The following is a 9,293-nucleotide window of genomic DNA, read 5'->3' as shown; positions in this document are numbered from 1 at the left end:
TGTCAACTCTATTTCATGTCTTTTTTTTTTTTTTTTTTTTTTTTTTTTGGTTTTTCGAGACAGGGTTTCTCTGTATAGCTCTGGCTGTCCTGGAACTCACTCTGTAGACCAGGCTGGCCTCGAACTCAGAAATCCACCTGCCTCTGCCTCCCGAGTGCTGGGATTAAAGGCATGCGCCACCACGTCCGGCTTCATGTCTTTTATTAGAGATTTAACGGTGGGTTCACCATATACAGTTTGGAATATCCAAACCATATCGTGTACCTTCCATCATAAACCAGTGAGCATAAATCCATGGTTTCCTTGAGTTCTGTGAATTCACAATTCCCCAAAACAAGATAGGTAGGTGGATAGTCAGAAAGATATAGATGAAAGAAAATTAGAATGATGTTTCCTTGAATTCTAGCAAATCATGAAACCCAAGGAAAAGTTTGTTGGATCTCGGAAGTTCATCAGTCAGTAGAAGCAGAAAACTCATGAACTTGCGATTGATTGTTGAAATGGTCTTAAACTGAGCCCTTTAATGTATGAGATCAAAACCAACATGGAGTTGATGCCTGTGAGTTGAAGAATTGCTTGGTGTGCAAAACCTCTCCCTACTCACCAGCTCTCTCCCTCTGGAGGGAGGTTTTTAAGAGTGGGACAGAGTAAACCTCTCTTTCTACTGCCCTCTGTTGTTTGTTGGTCTCAGTGTCTGTGCCCTGTTCAAACCTCATCTGAATACCTCCATCTATTTAGGCTCTGCTGCACTCTGCAGCTCTTCTTGGCTTAACTCTGCTCAAAATCTTCCCTAAAGCTTGGCAGCGCTCTCCTCGGCTCAGAATTCCACTCGGAGCCTCCTGTTTCCCAAGTGGATATGCCATTTTTAAAATCTGAATTCTGAACATAGGAACTTCTTAGCATAAGGTCTGAGGTTTTCTTAGAATTTACTTAGTCTTGTAATTTGCCTCCTCCTTCAACTCACAAATCCCTCGAGGGTCAGAGAGTTTTGTTCGTTGTGTTCTATGAAATGCCTCCTCTATCCTTTAATGCTTTTGCTTCTATTGTTGCTTTTCATTGAGTGCCTAACTGATGTAATTGATGCTGGTCCCTGGCTAAGTGCTTCAGCAGGATCATCTCATGCACATCTATCTCATCAGAGGCCAGATCTGCTCAAGGTCATCCAGGGCGTGACTGAACAGAGAATTTGATGCCAGACCCCGGGGCCCAGAGGCTCTGGCTATACCAAATCCTGATGGTGTTTAAACCGTGTTCACATTTCGACACATACCTTTTAGAAGTAAGTGTGTGAATTTGGATGTGTGACATCATGGTTGCCTTCCGGGAATGTTCCAGCACACCAGACGTGCTGCTGGTTTCTAACTCCTGTCTCTCTGGAAATGTACCTCAGCACCTGTGCGTTTCTGTCAAACTCTGTGCCTGTGTCTCCCTCCACATGACATTCTCCACAGGCAAACACCCTCTCTGCAGATCGGTCACGTTGGAGCCTCCGGGCCTCGGGTTTCATAGAGACATTTTCTAGCTGCAACTGTTTGCAAACCTCTGACTCATCCTGGCACCTGGACGGACTCCAGGCTGAGCTGCTTGGTAATGATGAAACCTTTAGAAATGGAGAATCTGTATCTAGAAAACTAGCTAGTTCACCATGGGGGGGGGGGAGAGGAGGGAGAGGAAGGAGAGGGGGGGGGGGGGGGGGGGGGGGGGGGGGGGGGGGGGGGGGGAGAGGAGGGAGAGGAAGGAGAGGAGGGAGAGGGCGGGGCTATGTTCGTGAGGGGGCGGGGCAAGGTTCGTGGGGCGGGGCTAGGTTAGTTGTGCTGCTTTAAACAGTGTGTTTCAGGTAGACTAAAATTCACCAATCCATGAAAATGGTAAAGTACAATGCTAAGGAACAAAACCCAAGACACTGTCACCATGAGAGTAGGAGGCTGTTTTGATAAAAATTACATCCAATGGAGGTCGCTTAAAGTTACCAGATAGCTCCAGACAAGGACAGATAGCTGTATTGTCTAAAAGACAAATGATTAATATGCGAATATCCAACAAATTCGTCCACATTGACAAGAAATGGGCAGAAAGGACACTCTTTTCTTCACATCTGGGCTGAGCTGACAGCAGGTACCCAGAGACTGAAGAAACAAACATAAAGAAGTGCGAAATCACTGGTAGTCAGAAAGGGGCGAATTCAAGGAAGGTGTCTGCGGCTATCCCAGACGCAAAGCTTGGCAAGAAAACGGGCTGGGGCAGCTGGGAAAGTTAACTGGCATGGTCAGAAGCCTTGCATGAAATGACCAGTGCATGGACCCCACCACCTGTCCCTCACCAGCTCTCGTGGCCTCATTTTTTCTTCTGCTCTTAATGCCATAAACACAGACAACCTCTGCAATCAGATGTGGGGGACTTTCCCCATATTCACCCTTAAGTTCTTCTTTAGCAAAATCAGTTATGTTTCCTCTTAGCTCATCTCTGGCAGAATCTACCTGGAGACATTATCAACTCCACAGATGAGGGGCTCAGTCCCCAAGACTATACCCACTCACCATGCTGGATACCACTCACAAGCCCTGGGAGAGCTTCATCCATGTCTGTAACTGACCAGTTATAAATCAGGGCTCCAGGGCTCAGTGAACAGCATGGGCTTAGCTTCTGGAGGCCTGGGTTCTATGCAACTTGAATTTGTAGCTTCTTCAGAGCTCCTATGTGAAGATACAGCATTGTCTGAGAAAGGCTGAGTCCCCAGTGCTGACACGGGAGCATGAAGGAAGATGAAGATGGCTTGAAGTGCCCCAAACTCCCAACCCGTAGAACTATGCCACTCAGTCACCTTAACAAGATTAACCGGTTCAGGGAACCAGAGGCTTCCCTGAATATAGTCCACTGTCATACTGAGGCTCACCTGTAGGCTCTCCTAGCCCAGGACTAAGCACGGCTGGAGTGAAGCAGGCCACGGTCCTCCTGATGGTCTCTAGGGTGAGCTTCTGGAATTTCTATCTGCCTCAAGTTGGGGTCAAAGGTTTCCTTACTTCAGTCTTCATTCTCCCCAGAATCAGACACACATCTTAGTCTAATGGATTTCCACCATCTTTTTTTTTTTTTTTTTTTTAAAATATGGACTAGAGTTTACTTAGGGCATGAGAAGTGGAGTTGGGGTGAGAGGGGTGGCTGATCAAGGAACATGTGCAGAGCAGTGGGAGGAGGAAGGCAAGAAAGGGGTCAGGGAGAGAAGGGGCAGAGAGTAAGAGGACCCCACCACCTTTTCGGGGTGCCCCTGGAATTAGACTCGAGGACATCCAGTCCCAGACAACTTGACCTGGAGTGCTATCCTCTACCAAAGACTTTTCCCCTGCCCCTGTGCAGCAGGGCCTCCCCAGCTTCCACGAGGACTCTGAGATGATGTGGGAACAGCCTTGGGAAATGGGAGGAAAGCTGTCGCCTTTATCCTTCACCCCTAACACGCATCTTAGCCTTGACCCTTTTGATGGATAAACGTACCAGAGACAGGGTACCAGGGTACTAATCCCCAAAGCCATATAGGAATTCAGAGAGCAGGTGGGTGCAAACTGCCCTTCCTAACACACACGTACTTCAGCTAAGTAAATGATACTTGCAGGCAACGAGTAAAAAAAAAAAAAAAAAAAACCTCACCTTGTTAAACAACATTCTATTAATCTCTATGCTCTCGGGTTTTTTTATAGCTACTTCATCTGCATGTTGGATATACTAGATGATGGTGAGCTACTCGCAATTCCACTTGGATTTTGGAAGCCAGATTTACACTTAGCCCAAGGGCTGAAATAAATGGTCAGGAGCCCTGGTTTAGATATGCTACCTCAGCTCATTCATTCAGTAGTCTGAGAAGCTGCCAACTTTGAGCCCAGCATGTCATTCAAGAAGGCATCCTAGCCCTCCGAGCCCCTGGATCCAGTATACTCAAAGTCCAGAAAAAAATCCTAGCTCGGGCACTCAGTGTTCTGCAGCTGAGCCACAAATCTGGTGACATAAAACTGCCCTCTTGCTTTCTCGATGGGCAGTAGTTAAATACAGCAGGCTGATCCTGAGACAGTTGGTAGCCATGTGACAGGTGCCTGTCATCAATCAGGCGTTGCTTGATCCACTAAACCTGGGCGTCAGCTAACATTCAGTGCGTGTGAGCGATGTGCCAGGGTCTGTTCTAAGCACTTGTAACATTTCCCTAACCCTTACCACATCACCGGCGATAGAACTGTTATTATTGCCACCATTCCTATTGGAGATGAGAGGACAAGAGGAGACAGGATAACCAATCTGTCTATGATCATTCAGCTGCTAAGTGCCAGGGCCCTTAGAATGCGGGCCCCGTGCTGCAAAGTCCCACCTAACCACTTTGTCCCCCCGTGGCCTCCTGGAAGGCTTCAGTTGCACAGTGGGCTCTGCCTGCCGTACTTTGATACCTTCTCCAGCCCGCTCCTCTCACCTCATGGGATAGTCTCGATGTCTGACCAATCGACTAAAAAGCCAACACAATCTGTTGTTAGCCGAGGGACTTTACAGCCCAGTTCCAGGGTGATGCTGAAAAATCAAGGCAGAGAAACTCTCTAGAATTTTAAGCATTTTACTCTTTTATAATTATGATTAGGATGACTCATTTTTAAATCGGAGATTTGTTGTAAGGTTTTAAGAAGGTAGAAATACGATCAGACTAGAATTCAGAGGCAGGACGTTGGGGAATTAGATGAGACCATGAAACCCAATGGGGTTCCGTGGCTTTATCAGAAAATAGGTCCAAGCTATGCCATCTTGTGTTTCTGCAGAGTTCTAACTATCAAGAAGGACTTCATGAGATATGGCTACAGTGTCCTGAGCTTGCCAGGCTTCAGAGCTTGAGCTGAGGCCATTCATTATGCTAAAAACATCTCTTATGTTCTAAGAGACGGGAACTTTTGCTGGGCCTCTCAATCTGGAGTTAATAACGCACCTTGTAGTCACTCAAGGCTGCTGTCCGACTGTGTGCTCAGCCTGTTTCTTTAAGCTGCTTTTAAGAGAGCAATGTTACAACCCTCCTTACTTGCCTTGGACTTCCCAGGTAACCAGCTTACCACCCAATGCGTAGATGCATTCCTGTGTGTTCTTCCGGGACCCTCACCCAGGGCAATGCATATGTGTTTGCACATGTGTCACTTGCTAAAGACAGCAAGAAAGGAGGTTGATAGCCAACTTATGAAATGAACATCCACCATGAATCTTGAAGTCAGCATTCGAATACTACTTGATAAACCACGATCTCTGCAGTACAGTCTGTTTTCTGTGCCACTTGGGGTCCGTTGGAATCCATGACTTATCCTCTTGTAAAACTCTGTTAAAGGCTTCAATAAAGTGTCCCACATTCCCTCCCCATGAACACTTGTACTGGCTGGTTTTGTGTGTCAACTTGACACAAGCTGGAGTTACCACAGAGAAAGGAGCCTCCCTTGAGGAACTGTCTCCATGAGATCCAGCTGTAAGGCATTTTCTCAATTAGTGATCAAGTGGGGAAGGCCCATTGTGGGTGGTGCCATCCCTGGGCTGATAGTCCTGGGTTCTATAAGAAAGAGAGTTGAGTAAGCCAGGGGAAACAAGCCAGTAAGAAACATCCTTCTAGAGGGTGGTCAAGGCTGAAAAGAGCAAGAAAAGGAAGGAAGAAGAAGATGAGGAGGAGGATAAGGAGGATGAGGAAGAGGAAGATAAAGAAGATGATGAATAAGTTGGTTCAAGGGCAGTTTTTTTCCTTATTTATAAAGCATTTACCCCCCCCCCCCCGTACACAACTCACTTCTTTTAAAGAAAAAACATTGAAATATTAAAAAAAAAAGAAAGAAAAGAAAAGAAAAGAAAAGAAAAGAAAAGAAAAGAAAAGAAAAGAAAAGAAAAAGAAACATCCCTCCATGGCCTCTGCATCAGCTCCTGCTTCCTGATCTGCTTGAGTTCCAGTCCTGACTTCCTTTGGTAATGGGCAGCAATGTGGAAATGTAAGCTGAATAAACCCTTTCCTCCCCAACTTGCTTCTTGGTCATGATGTTTGTGCAGGAATAGAAACCCTCACTAAGACAACACTTGAAGGTGACATGGTGGCTGAAAACTGAAGGAGTCTTCAGGAAGAACAGTGAGTTATCTTTTTTTTTTTTTTCTAGAAGGTTGTTCTGGCCTTAGATTTGCTGACCTTGCTTAACAGACATCCACCCACAACAGCTTTTTATAGACTTACTGACTGCTTATTCACCTCTATGGTTTTCCACTTCATACTGGCTCTCACTGAGAAACCCATTTGATCATCATCATTATCATCATCATCATCATCATTATCATCATCATCATCATCATCGTCGTCATCACCATCATTATCACCATTATCATTGTCTTCATCATTATCATCATCACTATCATCATCATCATCATCGATTGGTAATTCAGAACAGAATAGACCACACTGGCCTAAAATTCCTGGCACTCCTGCCCCAGCCTCTGGAGTGCTAGGAGCTACCATACAAAGTGCAGAAGCTATTTTTATAGCAAAAGTGAGAAGGCAATTGCCTATACTACGATGCACATAGAAGTTGTGTTACAGACCCCAAGCTCCACTTGGAAGGCAATGTATTTGAAGTGCAGCGCCATTGTCCACCCTGTACCTGCGGGTTCTGCACCCCCACAGTTAAACAGAGTTGAAAAATTTTCACATAAGTTTTATCCTTACTGAACACAGGCTGACAGCTGTTTCTTCTCCTTACTCCCTAAACTGCACAGTGCAACAACAGTGTCTTCATTTGCATTGTACAAGGTATTGAATGTAATGTAGCTATGACTCCAAGTGCAGGGTGGGGCACATTTAGGTCATAAACAGGCACTTTATCATGTGAGGGACCTGAGTGCCAGCAGATTTCAGAGAACCCTGGAACCAGTGTCACACAGACCCTGAGCAAGGGCTTTCTGCACTGATCCAACACCAGCTCTTTCCGTGTACTCTGAGTATGCAGGTCTGAGTGTAAGGGGTGACAACAGGAGAAATACCTCCTTAACAACCACTGAAAAAACCTGTTCCTTAGCCCCAGGACTGAGCGATGGGTGTAAAAGCTTGAGAAAAGTCCCCACCAGCAGAAAACAGCAATATTTGGATGACTTAGCAGTGATCACCACCCGTTGGTCAGTGAAACCTTCTCACACTGCTTCAAGAACTGGAAAGATCCAAGTGGTGGTGGCACACACCTTTAATCCCAGCACTGGGGAGGCAGAGGCAGGCAGATCTATGAGCTTAAGGCCCGACTGGTCTACAGAGCAAGTTCCAGGATAACCAGGGCTACACGGAGAAACCCTGTCTCAAAACAGGGTTTTGAGGACTGAAAAGAACACTCTGGTGTCAGAGTGAGGAGACTTCACTAATGAGGAAAATGATTGACAAGAGAGCAGAGGGTCCCTTGGAATTCCACCATGTCTTGGATGGATATATATATATATATATATATATATATATATATATATATATATTCTCCAGTGTGAGGCTCTCCAAGGCTCCCACCTTTGTGGATAAACGTTTGGGCCATTCTATCGACCAAATGATCCCCTCAGTCAAATGGTTGACTAAAAGGAGCAAGCATGTGGGATAGGGAATGGATGATGGAAATCGTTCAGAAATGACACCTCCTCACCAGGTATAGAAACAAACACCACTGTGTTGTTAGCATTTTCTTCCCTACCCTGTCAGGTACACACAACCTTTCCCCAACTACAGGTGTGTTACCGTAACCAAACTTAAAGCGTGATTCTGTGGTTGAACGTGAGTGGGAGGAACTGGGGAAGGGCAGATGTTTGCTGCATAGGAGCAAAGACCCACATTTGATTCCCTACAGTTACCCATGTGGCTTATGATCCCAGTGTTGGAGAGAGAAGCAGGCAGAGAGCTCACCAGCTGGTCAGCCTCGATGAATTAAGGAAGTAGAGAGACTCTGCCTCAAAAAAAAGAAAAAAAAAAAAAAAGATGGACGATTCATGAGGAACAACACCCAAGATTGACCTTTGACTTCCACATACTCCTTCCACATGCACAGGTGCATGACCATAAGCACATACACAAAAATATAATTGTTTTGGTTTCTAAAGTTATCTTAATTTAAATATTTATTTTACACGTGTACAGCCTGCATACATGTATAGCACATACATGCCTGGTGCCCACAGACCCCAGTAGAGAGTGTCAGATCCCTGAAACTGGAATCACAGAAGGTTGTGAGCTACCATGTGGGTGCTGGGAACTGAACCCTTGTTCTCTAGAAGAGCCGGGGCTCTTAACCACTGATCCAGCTCCCCAACCCTGCCCCCTACCCCAAATATATATTTTTTAAATTGTAGATATTAGAGAGATAGCTCAGGTCTCAGAATGTTTCCTCTTGCAGAGCACCTAAGATTGGTTCCCATCACCCACAACACACAACTGCCTGTAACTCCAGCTTCAGAGGATCCAACATACTCCTCCTCCATCTGTGGGTACCCACGTGCATTTATACACACACACACATACACACACACACACACACACACACACACACACACACACACAATTTTTGTAATCTTTAAAAAGTAATGAAACATGTTAGCTTGATTTTCCTTTAAACTTTTTGACCTATGACCTTCTGCTGTAAGTACACATCTATTAGCAAGACTGGGGAGAAAAACACCTCAGTTAGCTTACCTTGCTGAAAGAAAATGATACTAATATTGTAAAAAAAAAAAAGAAAGAAAGAAAGAAAGAAAAGAAAGAAAGAAAGAAAGAAAGAAAGAAAGAAAGAAAGAAAGAAAGAAAAGAAAAGAGGCACTCATTCTGTGTCAGGTTCTCACTCAAAGTAGTAACAATAAAGTAATTGTGACTTTGCCTATGATTTTATTTTTACAAGGAATCAATACACTTTTGTCATTTTTATAACACAAAAGCGTGAGAGGACTGCACATGAATATTGAGCACATAGTTGGTAAATATGCAAACTGTATTCTTTTGTGCACCAGGTGTGTTGGTGCAGAGCTGCAATTCCAGACCCTGAGGGGCTAACACAGGGGGATGACTAATTGGTGGTCAGCCTAGGCTACATAGCAAGATTTTCCCTGAGGAAGGCCAAACCCCCAAACCAACCAACCCCCCAAACCAACCAAACACCAACCAACCCCCCAAACCAACCAACCCCCCAAACCAACCAAACACCAACCAACCCCCCAAACCAACCAACCAACCAAACCCCCAAATCAACCAACTAACCAAACCCCCAAACCAACCAACCCAACCACCGAACCAACCAACC

Source organism: Mus pahari, chromosome 13, assembly GCF_900095145.1.
Source record: "Mus pahari chromosome 13, PAHARI_EIJ_v1.1, whole genome shotgun sequence".
NCBI lineage: Eukaryota > Metazoa > Chordata > Mammalia > Rodentia > Muridae > Mus > Mus pahari.
The sequence above is the reverse complement of the archived record's forward strand: the minus strand, read 5'-3'. Positions refer to the sequence as shown.